The 21,670-nt window shown below is 35.1% G+C and overlaps 1 protein-coding gene across 9 annotated transcripts in view; it reads right to left on the bottom strand.

The window, feature by feature from the left end:
* Window positions 1-21,670, bottom strand: part of OSTN (osteocrin) — a 230,697-nt gene that overhangs the window by 74,147 nt on the left and 134,880 nt on the right. For 7 of the 9 annotated variants that reach the window (XM_042956505.1, XM_042956504.1, XM_042956507.1 and 4 more), the window contains 2 exons: window positions 20,579-20,741; window positions 896-1,008 (listed from right to left, as the gene is read on the bottom strand). The exons of the other annotated variants lie outside the window; for them this stretch is intronic. The gene's annotated coding sequence lies outside the window, so the exon portion shown is untranslated. The remainder of the gene's footprint in view (window positions 1-895; window positions 1,009-20,578; window positions 20,742-21,670) is intronic. 9 annotated transcript variants of the gene reach the window in all.

A 21,670-nucleotide genomic window follows, 5' to 3' on the forward strand; every position in this document is an offset into this window, starting at 1 on the left:
CTTGTGAGTTCGAGCCCCGTGTTGGGCTGTGTGCTAACAGCTCAGAGACTGGAGCCTGCTTTGGATTCTGTGTCTCCTTCTCTCTGTATCCCTTCTGTGCTTGCTCTCTCTCTCTCTCTCTCTCTCTCAAAAATAAATAAAGATTTAAAAAAGTTTAAAAAAATTTCTTCAGAGCTCAAATTTAACCAGCTATGAAGGACCATGAAAGTATTTCAGTTCATTTGACAGGAATCTTCTAACAAAAAGAATGCATCTTAAAATAAATGTCTATGGATGAAAAAAAACATTATAGTACAGTGGAAGTTTGGTCCTGTCTTTTAAGGTCAAGAGCACTTTTGGCTTTTGTGTGATCCTCAATTCAAAACATCTGTCTTTATTAATGATGTGGTAAAGAGGATCATGTAAGATTTGGCACCAAAGGATTGGCTATCCTAAAATCCAACAAAGAAGACACTCTTTAGGTGCTTCTTTGGATCTGCTTTGCAGAGAAATAAATCCATCTTTGCTGCACTGAAAATTGCCCAGTCAAAAAATTGTGGCTGAAGAGAAAACTATCTGTCACTCATGACTTGTTTTTTATTGACCAGAAACTAGATCATAGACCCAATTTTCTAACCCAGGGAAAACAAAGTAAGACCCGTGGCTGAGAACTTTGAGTGAACAAGATGTAGATTTTCCAGTTTATTTGAACAGATATTAGATACACAGAAGACAGAGATTGTAATTATTGGTTGAATAGAAGCTCAGAATCAACCACATGGCATTTATTAATACAAAAAATATGTATCTACTTACCATGGAAAAGAACTGACATGGACTGTATTCTTACAGTTTTGGGAAATAGAGTCTTTGTGCTGGATTATCTTCTGTTTGCCCCTCCAGAGCCTCTGCTTACCTTCTCTACCTGCACTTTGCTTGAGGGGAATGATCTTGGAAGCTACACTAGCTGGCTCCTTGTCTTCTAGCGTTTAATTGTTTTTCACCAATAGAAGGCACTTCCAGGAGATTCTGTGAGAGGGAAGTCAAGTCAGGGTTTCATTTCCCTGGTCAGTATTCCTCAGGGGTTGTTATTTGCCTTAGCTTCTGGCAGGTGACCATCCTCTCTCTACTCAAAATGGCTCCCTTACTTGACTCCTGCAGGAGTCAGGGTGGCAGCAGTGCTCCCCTGTTACTACACCAAGGGTACTGAGCTAGCTTTTATAGTTTCCCTATATCAGTCCCATAGCTTTGCCAAGAATCCATTTTTGAAACTCCCTTCCAGTTAGTCACTTTGAGGTTGCCACTTTTTTTCTATTGAGCCTCTAAACTGAACTCAAGTAAAGGTTAATACATGATTAATTGTTCTTCGAACATTCTCAAAATCTTGGCATCAGAATAGGATTTAATCAACCTTAGATGATATTTTTGAAGTCTACTGAAAACCTGTAGCTAGGCTTCTAAACATGTACATTCATTATAATTGTATTTTTTAGTGCCTACTATGTGTAAGGAACTGGACACAGAGATAAATCAAACACAAACCAGATCTCAAGATGCTGGTCATGGGTAAGAAACACAGAGCCTATTAGAAACGTGGATGACAGGCTTTGGAAATTTAGCACTTGTTCCATATTTCTGATTCCTAATTTTATATTTGATTTTATTTTCAGTGTTTCTTTTTTTTTTAATGTTTATTTTTGAGACAGAGAGAGACAGAGCATGAATGGGGGAGGGTCAGAGAGAGAGGGAGACACAGAATCTGAAGCAGGCTCCAGGCTCTGAGCTGTCAGCACGGAGCCCGACGCGGGGCTCAAACTCACAGACTGTGAGATCATGACCTGAGCCGAAGTCAGACGCTTAACCGACTGAGCCACCCAGGCGCCCCTTCAGTGTTTCTTTTGAATTCCTTTACTTTTGATCTACATTTGGTTTGTTTTATGCACTTTTGTTTCCATAGTCTGGTAATTTAAGGAGCTATGTTATGATTGCAATCATTTCTTTACCTAATAGTGTTTCCCTATTTATAAGCTTTGCACATTATCTATTGTCTCCCTGCTTGAAAGAACGAGAAATTTGTGTACATATGTCTTCTTACCTCCTCTGCTGGCTTCCCTCATTTCAATTTTTTATTGTGTGGTATTTTTACAGTATAAAGATTTATAACTTTACATTCTCCTCAATAACCATAATTTCAAAGTGGTTTAATGTTATTTATATTTAAAATGATTTAGTGTTCATAGAATTCTCTTTTATAGCATAACTTCTGCCATTTAGAGTTATTTTGGGTCATTGTTTATTTTGGTGGGTTTTGATATTAATAACTTTTACATGTTCTTTTTATAGTCTAAAGATATTTATTAGTATTAGATGCTGCAAATATTTCCGTGCTGTCTTTAACCTTTCCGTTAACTTTGTCTATCATAAACACACGTCTACATAAAAACAAATTCTGAATTTTAATGTAATTAACATTATCAACTGCTAATCTTATAATTTATACTATATTTTATTTTATTTCCATTTAGAGAGAGAGAGAGCATGCACACAAGCAGGGAAAAGGGGCAGAGGGAGAAAGAGAGAATCTTAAACAGGCTCCATGCTTAGCAATGGAGCCCAGCTCAGGGCTGGACCCCACAATCTTGGGATCATGACCTGAGCTGAAATCAAGAGTCACTCAATCTACTGAGCTCCCCAGGCACCCCTGATTTATATTTTAAAACTGAAAAAAAAATCCTTTTAATTGGCTTATAATTTTATCTTTTATATTTAATTTTTAAAAACTCTCTTGGAGTTCTTGGAGCCTTTTTTTTTTTTTTTTTTACCAGAGAGTGAAACAGTCTCCATGACCCCACCTTCTCAGGGCACGTTTTCCTTTCTGCTTTGTGTTGATAACTAATCTTTACTGAGCACTTACCCAATGCCAACCAGTGTCTAAGTGCTTGACTCAACTAATCTTTACAACAACCCTATAAGGAGGTACTTTATTTTGTTTAAAATATATTTTTTTTAAAATTCCAGTTTTATTGAGGTATAATGGACATGTAAAATTGTAAGATGTGTAAAATGTACACTGTGGTGATCTGACATGCATATACACTGTGAAAGGATTCCTCCCACCTCTCACCACACACATCCACCACCTTGCATTGTTTCCTTAGGGGCGCTGTGCTAAGTGAAATAAACCAGACAAAGAAAAATAAGTGCTGCACAGTATCACTTATCTGTGGACTCTAAAATTAAAAAAAAAAAAAGTCAAGCTCACAGAAACAGAGAGTAGAAAAGTCACTGTCAGAGGCTTGGGGAAGGGGGGAATTAGGGAGTTCGGTAAAAGGGTGTAAAGTTTCATCTATAAGATGAATAAGGTCTGAGGATCTAATGTACAACATGGTGACTATGGCTGATAACATTATATTATATAATTGAAATTTGCTAAGACAGTAGAACTTAAATGTTCTCATTAAATGAATGAATAAATAAATAAATGCACTGTTTTTATTTCCTATCTTATAAAAGAAGAAACTGAGGCATAGAGCAGGGAATAATTAGGCCGAGAACATGTATCTAAGTACCAGAACCAAATTTTGGGTGCAGGCAGTGCGGTTCCAGTGTCCATGCTTGTAATCCCTCCATTCCACTCATCTTTATTCCTTATGTGCATGAGTATTACGACACTAAGTTCTCTGTTTCTTTTTCTATTTTTTTTCTTTTGGTGTAATTTGTTCCTGAATTAGTGCCACAATAATTTTTATTAATGTTGTCTTGCAATATTCTGGTAGGATGAGTCTTTGTTCTTCACTTTCCAAATTGAATAATCGCATGTGGACTTTATTCTTCAAGGTAAATTTTAAAGTACTTTTCCTTAGTTCCTCAAAACAACAACAAAAAAACTCTTTTGGATTTTGATATAAATTTGTGTTGAATTTATGGATTAATTTGGGGAAGCACTGATATCTTTGTAATGTTAAAAACTCCACCCATGAACATGAAATTAATCTCTGTATTTGCCTCAGGTTTTGTCTTTTATGTCCTTTAATGTAACTGAAAGTTTTTCTTCATAAATTTCTTATGCGAGGTAAATTCTTTGTTAAGTGAATTCCTACCTTTTTTCTCCCAATTGTAAATGGTATCTAATATATACCCCAGTTGGATATTACCAATATAAACAAATGTTCATATTTTGCAAGTTCTTCCTGTATTTAGAATCCCAGGTGAACTCTCTAATTCGAATTTTTTTCGTTATACTTTTCGATGTAGTTAATTCTATCATCTGTGCATAATGACAGCTTTGTCTCTGATCCTTACATCATCTATTGATTTTTTTTCAATCATAGGCCCGGGACTTTTCATTTTATTTCTGATCTTAAATATGTCTAAAGATTTTTCATGAATTGTGAGATTTCCCATAAGTTTTTGATCAAATTAAGAAAGTTTCAGTCTATTCCTAACTTTAACTTTTATAACTAAATATAAATACTTGTTAATGTTTATCAAATGTTTTGTCTGTATCTATCGATCATTTGATTTTTTTCCTTTATGTCACTACTGTAATAGATCATCTGAATTTCTGAGTTAAATCTACTGAACAAAATATATTATTTTCAAGACACTTTTGTGTTTGATTAGCAGACATTTTATTTAGGATTTTTGCAACTATATTCATATTTGAAATATGCGTATGATTTTTGTGCTATCCTTATTACAGTTTGGGGCTTAGGTTCATATGGTCTCATGAGCTTTCCCTCTATTTTATTTTTTTCATAGCAATATGCTAAAGCAAGTTTGTGAAAATTAATCATACAACTGTTTTCATTTGGGGAGTTTCTTGGAGGATAGGGAGGAATAGTTCTTTGATTCCCATTTTAGTTTTTATATTTTTTAAAGCTTATTTATTTTTGAGAGGGGGGGAAAGGAGCAGTGAGAGACGGAGAGAGAAAGCATTCAAAGCAGGCTTCACACTGACAATGTGGAGCCCAATGTGGGGCTCAAACTCACAGACCATGAGATCGTGACCTGAGTCAAAATCAAGAGTCAGATGCTTAACCAACTGAGCCACCTAGGAGTCACACCATTTCAGGTTTTTGAAATGATCGTTGGATATGTCAAGTTTTATATTTTTGTGTCAATGTTTCCATTTTGTAGCTTTCTGTTTTGTCCATGGAGGTTTTTAAATTTTGCAAATTTCCACTGAAACCTATTTATTACATTATTGATGATATTCCTTTACTATCATATAAAATAATAAAATTATGAGGAATATTTTGCTTTAATGTTTTCATTAACTGTCATTTTTATGCTCAAATTTACATTTATATTTGAGATTTACGTTTATTTACAAAATCTTCTATGTTTCGTACAACTTTGTTATATCTGCATTCACTATCCTTTTTCATTCTTTATTTTATCATTTGGTATTTGTAAAGTTTCTCACCCCTTTCTCTAATCTACAGTGTGGATATGGTAGATGGAACCAGAGTTGCTCATTTACTGCATTGCCCACTTGAGTAGCATCTTTCTTAACATACATATTTTTCATTCCATGTATGTATTTTTCTCTTCTTCAGGAATATCAGTTGCATCTAGATTGGATCTCTTTCATTTGCTTTCCATTGCTGTTGTCTTTCAGTATTTTTGTCACTGTCTCTTCCATTTGGTGTCACATGTTTACATCTATCCTCTGCCTCATTGCTTCAGTTCCAATGGGATCTCTCATATGCCTTGCAAATCTTAATGGATTTTCAGTGCTTTTTGTTGGGATTTTTAATGGTCTTCCTGATCTCTTCCGGTTTACCTTTCATGGTCTACTATCTTTCTTTTCCATTTCTTGTATTATTCTTTGAAATTTATTTGCAAATAATTTATATTCTCTTTTATTATAACTTAGAAATTTATTTTAGAAAATTTCATTTCCCAGGGGTGTTCTCTATTTCATGTTGTTCACTTGTTTTATTATTGCTTTATCTTTTGTTGAAAATATAAGTGTAATATAAGTTGTATACTTCCTGCTTAACTTTGATGTCTCAGTGTTAGTAGTAACTTCCAGACTTATTTGCTCAGTGGTGTAGCAAAGGGGTGGAGGTGGGCACAATATACAGTGATAGCTAGTACACAATCTCAAAATATGTTTTCATATAATTTGTGGTGTACTTTACTCTGGGTATGCGTAATCGGAGTCTTCTCTAGGTATACAGGTTATGCTAGCCAATGTCATTATGAAGTGAAGCTTCATAGATCAGAGTTCTCTTATTTATTTTTTTAAAAATTTTAAGGTTTATTTTTGAGAGAAAGAGACAGAGTGCTAAAGAGAGAGGTGCATAGAGAGAGATAAGGAGACACAGAATCTGATGCAGGCTCCAGCCTCCAAGTTCTTAGCACAGAGCCTGATGTGGGGCTCGGGCCCACAGACCATGAAATCATGACCTGTGCTTAAGTCCGCCACTTAACTGACTGAGTCACCCCAGTGCCCCTAGAGTTCTCTTGTTTATTTTAATTTTAATTTTTTTAAAATTTTAAATGTTTATTTATTATTGAGAGAGAGACACACACACACAGACTGCAAGTGGGGGAGGGGCAGAGAGCCAGGGAGACAGAATCTTAGGCTCCAGGCTCTGAGAATTCAGCAAAGAGCCCCACACGGGGCTTGAACTCACAAACCGCGAGATCATGACCCGAGCCACAGTCAGAAGCCCAACCAACTAAGCCACCCAGGTGCCCCTCTCTGGTTTATTTAATGGTTATTTGCATCTTCTCAGTCATGTTAGCTCTGAGTGATATAGCGGAGTTAAGCTGAAGGTGGCACATTTATATTGTGTCTTGTATGGCTTCACCTTCCCTAACTCTCTACTGAGTGGAAATAGTGAGTAGTAACCCCTAGGAAATTTCTTTTCTTCTTCTGAGACCCACTGATAACTGTTTTTTGTTTTGTTTTGTTTTGTTTTAATTATTCTAACGAAAGAATCTTATGTTACTTAAGAGCTTCTCACAAACTTTTAGTGAAATCTGTACATTGCTTAATTCCAAAAATGAGTATCTCTTCTGTTTTTCTCTTCTGGTTCAGTTCAGATACTGAAAATATCTGGCAAGTATTCTTTCTAATATGTGGTTTGGCATAATCATCACTTCTTAGTTTTATTAAAGAGGAGACATATGCATTTCTTTTTGTTATAGTTGCTGAGTTCTTTTTTTGTATATTTCTTATAACATATTCCTAGTATGAAAAAAAGTGCTAATATATTTGCATACGTGATTGAAGGTAAAATAATTATAATAATACTTCTATCTGAACTGAATGGATTCAGAATTTATATTAATTAAATCAGGTCTATGTTCAAATTTACATTTTGAATTATCCCCCCATCCCTTCTTCTGTTCAAAATAGGTGTGTGGAGGTTGATTAATAGTTTTAGGAAGATTTGGTAGCATATATCACTTGAACTTATTCTTATAATTTCATTAACTGTGTTTACGTTTACCAGCTGACAATTATTTAGCATTTATAATATGCTATATACTACATTAATGGTGTATCACATATCAGCTCATTTAATTTTAACAACTACCTTACAAGGTGTATTCTGCAATTAATTCCATTTTATAGGTGAGGAGATTGAAGCATAGAAAGATGAAGCTACTTCCTTAATGTGACACAATTAGTAAGTGGAGCATCTGGGTGGTAATACTTGCTAATCAGAAAGGATTCTTGCATGTTATTGGCATTTATAGTTATAATTTATAAAGCTTGAATTAGTAAAATTGTATTCTCATTTTTGATATTTCAGAGTTAGGATTTTTTTTTTCAACTAACAATAATCAAATATGTAGAACAATAAACTAGAATGGGTCTCAGAAACCATCAGATCCAATTCCTTGATTTTCCAAATCAAGGGCTAGAGAAGGCTAGAGAGCCCTGTCTTGGTTGCTAAGCCATCCATCCTTGTTACTACATCTGTGGCTCTTTGAAATAATCAGAAGTTCAGCTATTTTGTGACCCTTGAGATACATAAGTATTGAGAAATAGAATCTACCTGTTCATCCATCCAACCATCCATCCATCCACCCACCCACCCATCCATCTTTACTCTTCCTTTAAACACTGTAACAAAAACATAGGCTAGAAGTTATATCTAAAAATCAGAAGATAATTTTGACCCGATGAATCAAGCACTGATAGGTGCTTTCTTAAACTAATTTGCTATCTCTGAACAATTTTATACTCCCAAATTGCTTCAGTGTGATTTAAAGTGAATAAGTGTGTCGGCCTAGACCAACAAATAGAATTTTTAAACTAATACAGGATTATAAGATGTATTTTCCCATATATAGCTAAATGACTGCTTACTAAGTGCCAGGCATCGTCAGGCACTAGACCCTCAGCAGTGAACACAGCTGCTCTTAAATCTCTGTCCCCATGGAATTTGCAGATAAAAGATAAATAAACTATGATTTAATATAAGCAGGCAGGGAAAACCAAGAAGGGGATGGAGTGAGGAGGTTGGGGGTGGTTTTTAGATAAGTTAGTTAGGAAAGACCTCTCTAAGGAGGTATATATGGAGACTGGAATAAAATGATGAATTGAAGCACTTAACAATGAGAGAAGAGCTTTTCAGGGAGAGCATGAGCTGGGCATATTTGAGGAGAAGCAGTGATTCAAGTAGGTGGAGGGTGAAGGCAGAAGGAGGGAAATGGGGGAAGATGCTGTCATACGCATGAGCAAGGGCTAGCTTATAGAGGGCCTTGCAGAGCCCACCAAGGAGGAGGACACAGTCTAAATGGGGCTAAAGCCCTAGAGGATTTTAAGCCTGGAAATAGTTTGATTTGATTTGTGTTTTGTGAAAGGTCGGTCTGTTGCTGTTTGGAGAAGAGACTATGAGAACCAGAAAGGAAATCAAAATGTCAGACAGAACAGATTATAAAGTCATAAGTTATAAATTGATGATCAAGTCAAGTTGAACACAATTACTGTTTTAACTAGACACTGCTTATTGCTTTCTAATTCTCTTTAAATCCCATTGGAATATAGTTTGGCATATTCTGCAACTTTCAACTCGATGCAAGAAAAGAGAACTCAACATTTTATGTAAATGGCATTTACCCTGAGCTCCATGTCCTGTGCCACCACACCTAAATAGATTGGTTCCTCTGACCTAAAAAAAGAATAGTCTGATACAGTCTAGCCTAAGGCAATAAAATCATACTATTTAAGTTTAAATCCCAGGTTTGCTACTTACCAGCTATGCCTCTGGCCAGCTCTGAAACATTTTCCAAGTTATTTAAGTTCTCTCAATTTCCTTCTGGATATACTTACTAGTACTCACTTACTAAGGTTGCTCTGATGATTAAATAACCTATGGAAGGATTTTAACAAAGAATTTGATGCAGAAGAAAATGTGCAATAAAGGGTACTGGTTGTTGTGTTGTTATCCACTCTGACCCTGGTGAAGATTTTTTTACAATGTTAGTCTTTTCCTGGCTCTACCTGTTTCCATGACTTTTCTATTTTTTTGTAGAAATTTAGGTCAAGAGTTAATTGTATGGGATAAACTGAAAGAGTAACTTAGAGAAGACAATAATGAAACTACTACTGATAATTCCAACAAAAATTTTCTCCAAGATTAAACTTGAGTATATGTGTTTATTAATTCATTTATTAAAAACAAAACCAAAATATTTATGTCAGTAACAGTAATGTTCCAAGTTCTACATGAGTTACATGGGCAGGAGGAAAGATTCAAAGAACAAAAGAAATTTGTCTTCTGATCTTCATAAATTAATATGTAAATAATATATAATTTTTTTATAATTTGAGAGAGATAGAGAGCATGTGAGCAGGGTAGAGGGGCAGAAGAAAGAGAGACAGAGACAGAGAGAGAAAGAGAGAAAATATTAAGAAGTTTCCACACCCAGCATGGATGTGGACCCTGGGATCATGACCTGAGCAAAGATCAAGAGTTAGAAGGTCAACCAACTGAACTACCCAGGTGCCCCCAAATATTTTAAAATTTAGGTATGATTCTCTCTGTAAAGAGGTAATTTGATATGTCAGATAAAGCTATGTAATTCTGAATATGGATGGCTTCCAATTAGAAAAATTCAAAATTAATAAAATAAAGGAATTTGAAAAACTTTGGATATATTTTTATTTTACTCCTTAATATCCTCTATTGTGGAAAATGGGGCTACAGAATTTACACCTCATTCTAATTTAGCATAGTGACGTGTAAGAAACTCATTGCCTTTTTTGTTTGTGCTGTGGAAAAAATGTAAGGTATCCTCTTTAATTGACCTTCATTTTTAAATTGAAGTGCAGTTGACATACAATATTATGTTAGTTTTAGGTGCACAACATAGTGATTTGATAACTATATACATTACGAAATATCACAATAAAGGTAGTTATGTCCCTATTAACTGTCTTTAAGAGATTACTTTGCGGAGCCCCTTTCTCTGTGGAGTCACTGCTCTGAAGGAATATTTTCTTAAAAAGGCATTTTTTTCTGAAAATTCTCACAGAACCTTGTGTTTCAAGTTTTAAAAAGACTTTTCAGGCTCATTATCTTTTAAAATGTAACCACACAGATGGCGTGAACATAAGTCCAAAAAGTAAAGGCGAAAAAAAGGAAAAGATTAAATCTGTAATAATTGTTTACCATTTCAAATTGGTAATTTATTTTAGTGAATTACAAAAGAGAGCAAATAAAATACCGGATTCTACCCTAACTAGGTAAAAAGTATCATCCTTTGTGGTTTTTATGACAATGTCTTGCTCCCCACTCAAAGTCCTTGCTATAGAAGAAATTGAGTTGACTTTGAGTGAGTTTGAATCCAAATCAAGGTGGATGATTTGTGGTCAAATAATCGAGTGAATCTATAATTCAATTTATTTAATTATAAAATATCAAAAAAAGTCCCCTTTCCCTCATACATCATTCAGCACATTTTAAACCATAAAGCAAAATAGTATAATCTAATAAACTAGGAAACTCAATGAGGAAGCCATTTTCTTCCAAGTTTTTCTATCATTTCTAGTTCCAACTACATAGACAGGGCATGTAAAAGGCACCTATTTATATTTGAATAAGTATCCCTAGAACACTACTTGATTCCTTCCATTATAAGTTATTTTTCTTTTATACTTGAAATCCATCATTGTAAACCTCTCATTTTATTACAATGTTGATGATGAGTTGGTTGTTTTTTCTTAACCAGTGAGAATATTTATGATTAAATATATGTTGGAAATTGTTTACATTTTTCTTTCAAACTTTATTTATTTACCTTACTCTTATTTGAGTGAAAAAAAAAGAATTTGTCTCAATTTATGATTTGATATACCAGAACTAGAGGTTGAAACTCTACATTCTTGGACATCCATACATTTATGTATAGACACTTACATATAGTTAGATTTGGTACTATCTAGGGTGCAGTTGAAAACACACTGGGGGTAGATATTTGCTCTATTCTTAGCTCTGAAGTAAATTTCTGTATAACCGTATTTGCCACTTCCTCTTAAGGCCTCAGTTTTCTCATACGAAAAACAAAGAGTGGGTCAGATGGTATCTGAATCCATTCCTGCTCTTCATTCTTTAGACCTATGAGCTTAGAGTATAAATATACTGTGGAATTGCAAGAAAAAAAAATAAAATAAAATTTGATTTTTTTTGCCCTGAAAATTCAGTGGGCATAATTTTATATTGAATGTACAAGATTCAAAGTTAGCAGGCAATTGCCTGTTTTAGCTATCAAACTTACATGATGAGATTTTCCTGGAATAAAATCTACCTAAATACATTTCCAAAGCACTCTGTGGGATTCTAATCTGATGTCCATAAATTATTATACAGACCTAAGTGTTTAAGAGTCCAAGTTATTTTTACAAGTTGAGCTGGCATTCAAGAATATGCCATGCTCACAAGCCAGTCAACTCAATGGACAACTGCATGCACATGATTGTTATTAACCCCTTTTATTCATCATTCAGGCCACCAAAACACTTGTGCCCTAAATGTGATGCTTGACATTGTAGGCCAATTTGGAGATCTTTTACTAGTAGACATAATGACTGCCCTGGTGAAGACATAAAAGTTAAATGAGCTTCCTCATAAAATCACTTTCCAGGGTTGACGTGTTCTTCCGGCACCTAGAGACCTACCATATAAACTGACAAGCAAGACTAACTAGGCATGAGGGATTGTTCCAAAAAGATTGCCAGCCTGAAACATTCTAGCTAATTGAAGGACAAGAACAGGATAACTTCTCTGCTATTTCTAAAATTACAGCTTTATTGTTTGAAAGCTTATGCAGAAACTGTAATTTGTGGATGGTATAATCATTTCAAAGTCACCTGACTTTGGGGGAACAGGAAAGAGTGAATGCTCTACCAGGTGCTTGTCTGGCTTCTCAAATATGGGACAAATCTATAAAGTAAAACAAACCTAGACAATACGGTGAAACAAACTGGTCCCCTTTCCAACGGGATTTCCAGTTCTTGTTGCTGTAAGTGATTAACAAAAGCAGCATCTTCTGAAGAAAGAAGTTTTGTTGAGAATTTGGGCTTTGTAGAGGTTCTGGACAATTATAAAATCTTCAAAATAATCACTTTGATTGATGATATACATAAGGATAAAGTGATGTGCTTAAGATTAAACACTAAGTTTGATAATCAGAATTGTAACTGTAATTTTATCTTGCCTTGATGAGGCATTCCTGGGCCCTCATACTGGAGTCATTGCTGAAGACCCGAAAGACCTGGGCAATTGAATGTGGTCTTGTTAACTTTTCCAGCCCATTGTCCTGGTGCTTGCAGGTCACTGGCTAATCTCTGAACTGCTCTTTAGATGGGACTCAGGTGTCCAAATTTGGGATCTAGTACTATTCACACATGTCTTCTTCCAAATCTCTTCCAGGTCCACTCTTCTCACTTATGTCCTACTGGACAAAAGAGAGCTTTCAGCCTATTGTCTGTCATCAGGAGAGGCTCTTAATACCTCATAAAAACAATTTGCCTTCCTGCTGAAGTAAGGGAGCCCCAGTCCTCAGAAACACAACATGCCTTTTCTCTGTGTAGAAGAGGAAAATAATTTTTTTCCTAAGATTTGCAAATAGAAAACTTGGATGAGATACAATTATGAGAAGAAATTAGCAAATGATAGCAAAGAGGGAAGGCTTTCCAAGCACAGGGCATGGTATATGTGAAGACTCTAAGACAAGTGTTCAGAGAATGTGAGAACAAAAAGGAATCTACAATGGCTGGGATGGGGAAAGTGAGGGCAAGTTGGAAGGAAGGAAGATTGGAGGAATAGGATACAGGGCCAGCATCATTAGGGGCCCTGTAGAAGAAGGTAAGGATTTATATTTTAGCTTAAATAAAATGGAAAAGTATCGAGGGCTTTATGGATACAGGGTAGTGATATGAGATCACTTATAATTTTAAAAGGTAATTCTAATGTTGTAGAAAATTGATAAAGAGGATGAAAAAGCAGAAGAGGGAACAACCCTTAGGAGGTCATTGTATAAGTCCTAGTGAAAGGGATTACAGTATGTGCAAAAGGCAGAAGTGATTAGACTGAAAAATAGGTGAAGATATATGCAAAAATACACAATATGTTTCTACATGGTTAAAACATCCCATTACAACACCAGAAGTAGGAAACATATAATAAAAGAAATATAATAGTTGAAGAATCATGAAAAGAAGGAAAACAGATGTAATTGAAATAAGAGTTGAGAAAATCGTAACCCCAAACACACAAGAGGTTAGTTTTGAGGCAGTAGGAAGTTGGGTACATTCTGGTAAGTTAGACATTTAATAGTTTTATAGAGTGATCACTTCCAAGTACACTTACTAAAATGGAAGCAATACAAAACAATATCCCTACTTTCTGTAAGCATACTTTAAGTATTTTGTAGAGTAGCAAAATCTGTTGGAAAAGCCTAGTTCTCCACTCATGAAAAATGTATTCATAAAATAATTTATATTTATGTTGTGGAATATCATATTGCATTTAAAATGACTGGACTACATAAAATAGCTAGATATAAAATGCATATTGAGTAAAAAAGCAAGATGCAAACAATATATATTGTGGAGTGATAGTTGTGTAATTTCAAACACAAACTATGTATTGCTTATGAAAGTGGCTTGAGGAGTATACCTCTAACGATATTAGTTGCCTCAGTAAATGAAGGAAGATAACTTAGGAAGCGGTGAGTAGCAGTGACTTTGAGTCTATTTGTAAAATATGACTGCCAGAAAATATGAGAAAATACTTAGTGTTTGGTGGGAATATTCATGTTAGTTTTCATTTTCACTGAACCTTTGTATATTGACATTTAAAAAAATCAGTATCTTAAAACTAAGCTGATTTTCAGAATGCATACAGATTAAGAAAAAAAAAATCAGTGACCAAAAGATTAGCCATCCATACTAAAAGCCAAAGACCCAGGGGCACCCGGGTAGCAGAGTCTGAGCACTTGGCTCTTGAGTTCAGCCCAGGTAGTGATCTCATGGTTCGCCACATCCGGCTCCACATTGACAGTGTGGAGCCTGCTTGGGATTCTCTCTCTCTCTCTCTTTCTCTCTCTCTCTCTCTTCCCCTCCTCCACTCATATGCTCTTTCTCAAAATAAATAAATAAACTTAAAAAAAAAAACAACAACGAAACTTTAAAAGCCAAAGACACAAAAAGCATGAGAGAAAATTAGGAGACATGGAGCATACATTCTGACATTTCAACATCGGCCAAATGGAGTTTTAAAAGGAGAGAAGAGAGATAATGTAGGAGAGAAAATCATTAGTAGTGAGAAAAAGAGAAACACAACAATGTCATTGATGTCACAGATGGCAAGTGCTAAGCCTAATAAAGAAACACAAGAGCAAGAATGGGGAATTGTCATCAAAGCTCAGGGAGTCCCAATGTGTGTGCAAAAACATAATAGTGATAATGGTGATGACAGTAGCAACAGGTTACCTATAGAAGAAGATTGGCACTGGATTTCCTACTTGCAACTATCCTTGCTAAGAGGATGTACAATATTGTCTTTAACAGAGGAAATGCTTCTGAAACTGGAATCAGTCAACTAGCCTCCTAGAGGAAACACAAAACAAAGACATTTTAGATAATCAAGAGTTCAGACCATTTTAAAAGACTTAACTGAAATGATATTTAATGACAAAAAATGAATGCAAGAAAGGGAGGATGTAGGATACAAGACACTAGTGAAGAACACAGTAAAACCACAGTTCATAGAATTGTTGATGAAAAAACGTAAAAATCAGGATATAAATAAAAATCTGTAATTAAATTTCCACATTCTCTACAATGAGAGATAACTGAGATGGAGTGAAGGGGGAAGGAAAGTAAAATTGGGCTAAGGTTTCTTTTGTTTAACAAGTAGATACATTTAATAAGTAAATGTGTAACTTTGGCCAAAAGTAACTTATGGCCATAGGACATAAGTTTAAACTTGATTAAAATGACTGAAAGATTAAAACAGGATATATAAATTTTATTAAAAAAGTTAATGTTTATTTTTAAGAGGGAGACAGAATGTGAGTGGGGAGGGGTAGACAGAGAGGGAGACACAGAATCTGAAGCAGGCTCCAGGCTCCAAGCTGTCGGCACAGAGCCCGACACGGGGCTAGAACTCATGAGCTGTGAGATCATGACCTGAGCTGAAGTCGGATGCTCAACTGACTGAGCCACCCAAGGCGCCCCTGGATATATAAATTTTAAATCAGCACAAGTACAAATGTTGAAAATAAAATTCTAACTTCCACAAAATACAGGAAAGAAAAAACAAAATCTGCAATGCTCTTCCCAAAATTACTATGTAATTAGAGGAAAAAAGATGGAACAAATAGGACCAATAGACAAGGATCAAAATAAATATAAAGAGGCAATTCTCCCCTCTAAAAGATAGACAGTTTCAAATTGGGTAAAATCAAACTAACAAATTATAAAAAAAAAAACAAACTAACAAAATATCCGTTTAACACTACACTGAAGGGAGAGTTAAGCTTTTAAAAAGTTAAAAATGAAGTTGAAATATATCAAATTCTAATAAATTTGTAACAAACTCTAACAAAATAAAGAAACATCAAATGAGACAAAGAAGATATTCTTATTGTATTTTAGGGAAATTTTTCATTTTTTCAGAATATTTTTCTTTTTTAGTTTATTGTCTGTTTTTATCTAGAGATAAAATTATGTATGAAATACTTATCTAGGAGATTTTGAATCTAAGTATATAAATGGGACTTTGTTTACTGTTTGTATGTGTTCATGTAGGTGGTTTTGGGGTCTAGTTTCTTATAACAAATTGAAGAATTTTCCATCTACATTTTATGCTTTTGAAGAGTTTACATGACATAGGAAATAATTGTTGCTCTGGGTCAGAATATGCCTTTGAATATACTTCCTGTTTCTTCTGTAGTATTAGATTTTAAGTTTATAGACTTTCTTGTATAAATATTCATAATACCTATATATACCTTAACATAGATAGGTAAGAAATGTTTGTATATTTTTAAACATCTATTTTTCTAGGTTTTAAGCTGTACTAGAATCAAGTTTAAAGGACAAATGCCTCATTTGTCCATTGGTAATTTCGTATAGAACCAATATTTTAAAGAACAAATTATACCTCTCATTTCTTTAGTGATGTGAAAGGATGATAACTTATGTGTTTTCATTTGTATCTTCACTTGCTATTCCTATGATTTGAAAATTTTGTATAAATAAACTAATATCAAATCTTTATTCAGGGGGCATCTGATCATTGCAACTAAATTTTGCCTTATGGAAGTAAGGTTTTACTTTTTTTTTTTTTTTTTTGCTGCTTTGCTTATAGATTAATGAGTGCAAGTTGTAATTCTATGCTCTAGTCTGCTAAGTATTCTGGACTTGCTATCATGCAATCCCCTCAAAGAAAATAACTTCTTTTCATTTTTATATTCTTATTACCTAGCATTGTACCTGGCATATGTTAGGTGACTGATACAAGTTTTCTATTTAAACTATAAGATGTTGATCCAGGTCTGATTCCATATTTGTTGAATAATACTGAATATAAATGGTGATAATGGTTCCTATTAAAATAAAAAATTCAGAGAATGAAAAAAATCACTGTAGAAGGATGAGAAGCCAATTTACTGAAATAATAATCTCTGCTTCCAAAGGCCCCCTATGTGACATTTCCTCAGTGTTGGTGATATTATTACCTTAAATCTTAATATCCCAACTACAGCCAACATTGGTGTTTACTTAAATCTGCTCATTTATTGAAGGATTACACATTGAAGCTGTTGCCCTTAGGGGAAGTCAGGAGACTAAACAATCGCTTGGGAGCTATTTATGAGTTTGGGTTAGAGAGTGTTTGAGAACTCAGCAACATCCTGAATATAAGACAACATGGCTTCCGGGATGTGAGTAAGAAAGCTGACTCATTGAGGGATATTTGGGTGCTGCTTAGGTGTCTTAATTCCACACCATGTCCCGTAGGCCTTTATATTTTTCAGGACAGGAAACCATTATTTTGTCCTTTTTTTTTCAGAACTCTTTACCAATCACAAACATAAAAGAAATTTGTCACCACTGTAGCAAGGGTACTGAAGAGATGGTAGAGTCTTGGCCTAGGAAACTTCAACTTTTGGCAATGCTATTCACACTTGCAGGTGAAAAGGGGACAACAGTGGTTTTAGACTGGAAAAGCTGGGTTTTTGACCTTGGCTATATGCCAGGTGGTCTACTATGACTTTTTTACTTTACTTTTCTGAATTTTAGTAATTGGTTTATATGATATATGAGATAAACGCGTACACACACACATGCACACATACACACACACACACACACACACACACACACACGGAAATTGTAGGCCACTAGATTATTTTCTATCCTAGGTCACTACTTGATTCTATGTGACTTGACATTACCTATTTTGAAATCTTCATTCATGTTAAGGAAACAATAAAATTCATCTTGCTACTTTATTCTGATTGAATAATTGATAAGGAGGAGTTAAAAAATTCAAGGTATTTGAATAACACAAGAATAAAAATAATGTATGGTGCTATAGTAAAGAACCTACCAAATTAAAGTGCTAGTTTCAGGTATTGGAGCCATTTAAAGACATTGAAAGTAATGCTGTTCCCTCCCATATTTCTGGATCTATGAGGAAAGCAGCAATATACAGAATAGACCGTGGCATCCAGGGACCATTTCTCACATGCTAGCATTTTTAATAGGTAGCTTTTCAAAGGTTCAATATGGGATTATGTTGTTTACAAACTGAATGTTCATAAACTGGTAGGTGTCTTTCTCTAGTTATGATAAATGTTATTTGTGCTATAATTAAAACTATAGGAATTTAGAGGAATTAGAAACCTCTAGTAAATGGTATGACCACCAACTCTTTATATAATCACAACTTTCTGAGACATAGTTTCCATATTTATAAAATAAGGGGTTAGATGATCGCTGGATAATCTGTAAAGAAAGAGTGAGGTATTCCTGGCAAATGTGATTTCATAAATGAACATGAGCTGGCTCATTAGTGATAGGCAGAAATGAAACTGAATTGGCAAAAGAGGAAATGGTCTTGCAGGGATTACAAAAGCAGCAGAATATTAAAATGCATCTGAGTATGGCATTTGTAGAAGGTGAAGAAAGCTCACTGTGGCTAGTCATCAGGCTGTGTGTGTTTGATCAACAGTTACCAGTTTCCTCTGAAATCTACAGTGCAGATGCTTCACTCAAATCCCTTGACGATTTAATTATTTGCAGGTCTTGGCTTAAATCCTAATTCCCAACGAAGAAAACTTTCATTCAGACCTTTGTTGATCCTTGAAACACATCATTTTGGTGCTCTGCAGAGGCGAAGACACTGAACAGTGGTTTTGTTTTGGTTTTGTAACACAGCATTTGGTCACCTCACCAGTCCTCACATCTGCTTCCAGTTTGAGATGAAACCACGTAAACCTCATGCTCCCACTGCAAGCCATGGGTTTGTCACAACATTTTGTCACAAAAATTACATAAGCGTATAAACAGAGGGAAAGCTTTCTGGCTTTGTTTTAAAGTTTTGGTTTATTCCTCTGAATGCAAATGAAATAAATTCAGTAAGGACTGAACATAAACTAAATTATGCTAACCAGAACAGGCAGTGATGTTCCATGCTACCCATTAGAAACACTGATGAGACCAATGTTTCTAATTGGACTGCTAAAAACAAAAACTAGTTTTACTCTCTTTAATGGGCCAATATTGTATCCACAATCCCCCTCTATGTTGTCATTCATTTCGTGGGAGATCAAAATGTGACCAAATAAGTGCTGGCTTATTCACAAAAAGAAACATCATGCACTCTCTTAAACAGACATATATGCATATGCTGTATACATACACAAAACCTTTCCAAATACACACATAAAACTTTCAGTGAATTCTCATTATATACAGGAAAAAAGTCCAAGTCCCTTAGTTTAGCACTCAACGTACTTTATAACTGGCTTTAACTTCTAAGTGTAGCCTTATTTCCTACCCTGTCCCTTCTAGCATCCATGCTCAAGTTAGTCCAAAACAGTATTTCATACCCCACACATCATGTCCTGTACACTTTTAGACTTTAAGCTCACTCTACTTTCTACTTAGCGCATCCTGTTCTATGCTGTCTACCTGGAAATTTACTACTCATCTTTCAGCTAATAGTGTACATCTTTAAAGTTTTCCTTTGTTCCTAATCTTTGTGCATAGCTGAATCATCAGACTTACTTAATCCTTCTCTGGTTTGTGCATACCTCTGGTATCGCATTTATTACAGCTGGTCAGATTTGTTTATTTATATGGCTGTCTACCAGTTGCCAAATTCTTGGGACAATGAATCCAGTTCATATATTTCTTTACCTTGAGAATAGAGCACAACTCAACTTCTAAGTTTTTGCTTCTTTTGTTTCATTTTTGGTTTTGGTTTTTGCTCTGAATTATACCAGCAGACTGCTAATTTTTTTTTTTCTCCTTACTTCAATCGCCACCTACTTTCATTCACTTTGCAAGTTCCTTTCTGAGGACCTGTTTCAAAGCACTGATTATGCCACTTTCCTTCTTAAAAATTTCAGAGCATTTCACATACTCTAAGATTGAGCCTGTGGTCCTTACTTCTTATGTGGGCAATTAATCATTTTACCCTAATTTTTTTTTTACCTCCTCACCAAATGGTCTTGTTTTCCATTCTACTTTGACTACTCACCCACTTTGAGGGAAATAATTAGACTTTATCAAATACCAACAATGACAACATCTTTATATCCACAAGCTCTAGATTTAAGTCTTCCTTGTATTCAGCCTCTGACAGCACTCTAGGAACTACACTTTTTGGATCCTATCATCTTTTCACTGTACTTCCACCCACTCCCCCCCCCGACCCGCCCCTGCAAATCTTTACCTTGCTTAGAATCCGTTCATGCATAATACTGCCCCTCACATCATACTAATCTTCAAAATTAAATTTGATTAAATTAAGCGCTCCTCATACACTGACCCTGCAATCATACTGGAGAAAAACACATACTTTATGTAATGATATCGCTTTTAAACACATACCTGCTAATCTCAAATAGACATTTTCTCCTGACCCACAATTCATTTAGGAAATTTTCTTTTCTACTCCTTTAGAGGATTCTTTCAAATCTTCTCTCTCCTTTAACCTCTATAGCCACCTCCTTTCCAGCCATACTTTCAGCTGATGAAATTGCTTTCTATTTCACTGAGAAGAAAAAAAGCAATTAGAAAAGATTTTCTACAGGCTTCTACTACACCACATCTATCCCTCTATAAATATTAGTAGCAATATACTTTGCTTTCCCTCCTACTAATATGGATAAACCATTGGGACACTAGATACTAACTCTCTTGAGCACTCAAATATATCACTTCTGCAGTTTTCCATTCCTGCCCTGTCTCATCAATTTCTCCTTCTCCACTGGACTATGGCCAGCAGCACAGAACTTGATCAAATTATCTCCCATCTCAAGTAAACCTTTTCTTGGCCCTAGCTCCTCCTCTAGTTACTATCCCATTTCTTTGCTACCTTTTACAACAAAACTTCTCAGAGGATTTAACCTTCACTAATTCTTTTCCATCTCTTCTCTCCTGATCCTACTTTGGTGAGGTTTTAATTATTACCAGTCCACTCAAACTGCTCTTGTCAAGGTTACTAATTACTTCCCCATTGCTAAATCCAATGGCCACTTTGCAGTTCTCAAATTACTTGAAAGTATTTGTCACAGCTGATTACTCTTTCTTTGCCTCATTTAGTTACTGGGGCATTAATTCCTTCTGACTCTATTATGTTCTTCCTCATTAGCACCCTTCTCCTTGGCTGGTTCTTCCTCCTCTCCCTGGACTCTAAATTTTGTACCACTTCAGGGCTCAATCCTTGACCTTCTTCTTTTCTCTGTGTAGGCTTACCCCATGTTTACTTTACTCCAGTAACAAGGCATTAAATATCATGTAAATCCCGATGACTCTCAAATTTTTGTATCTATTCCATTTCCCCTGAAGTCTAGCCCCATAGATTCAGCTGCATATACAATTTTTTTTTTTTTGCTTAGTTACAAATAGGCATCTCAAACTTACTATGTCTACAAATAGCATCTAGACAGCCTAACAAATACTTGTTCTTCCTGGAGTCTT

This window comes from Panthera tigris, chromosome C2 (assembly GCF_018350195.1).
Source record: "Panthera tigris isolate Pti1 chromosome C2, P.tigris_Pti1_mat1.1, whole genome shotgun sequence".
NCBI classification, from domain to species: domain Eukaryota; kingdom Metazoa; phylum Chordata; class Mammalia; order Carnivora; family Felidae; genus Panthera; species Panthera tigris.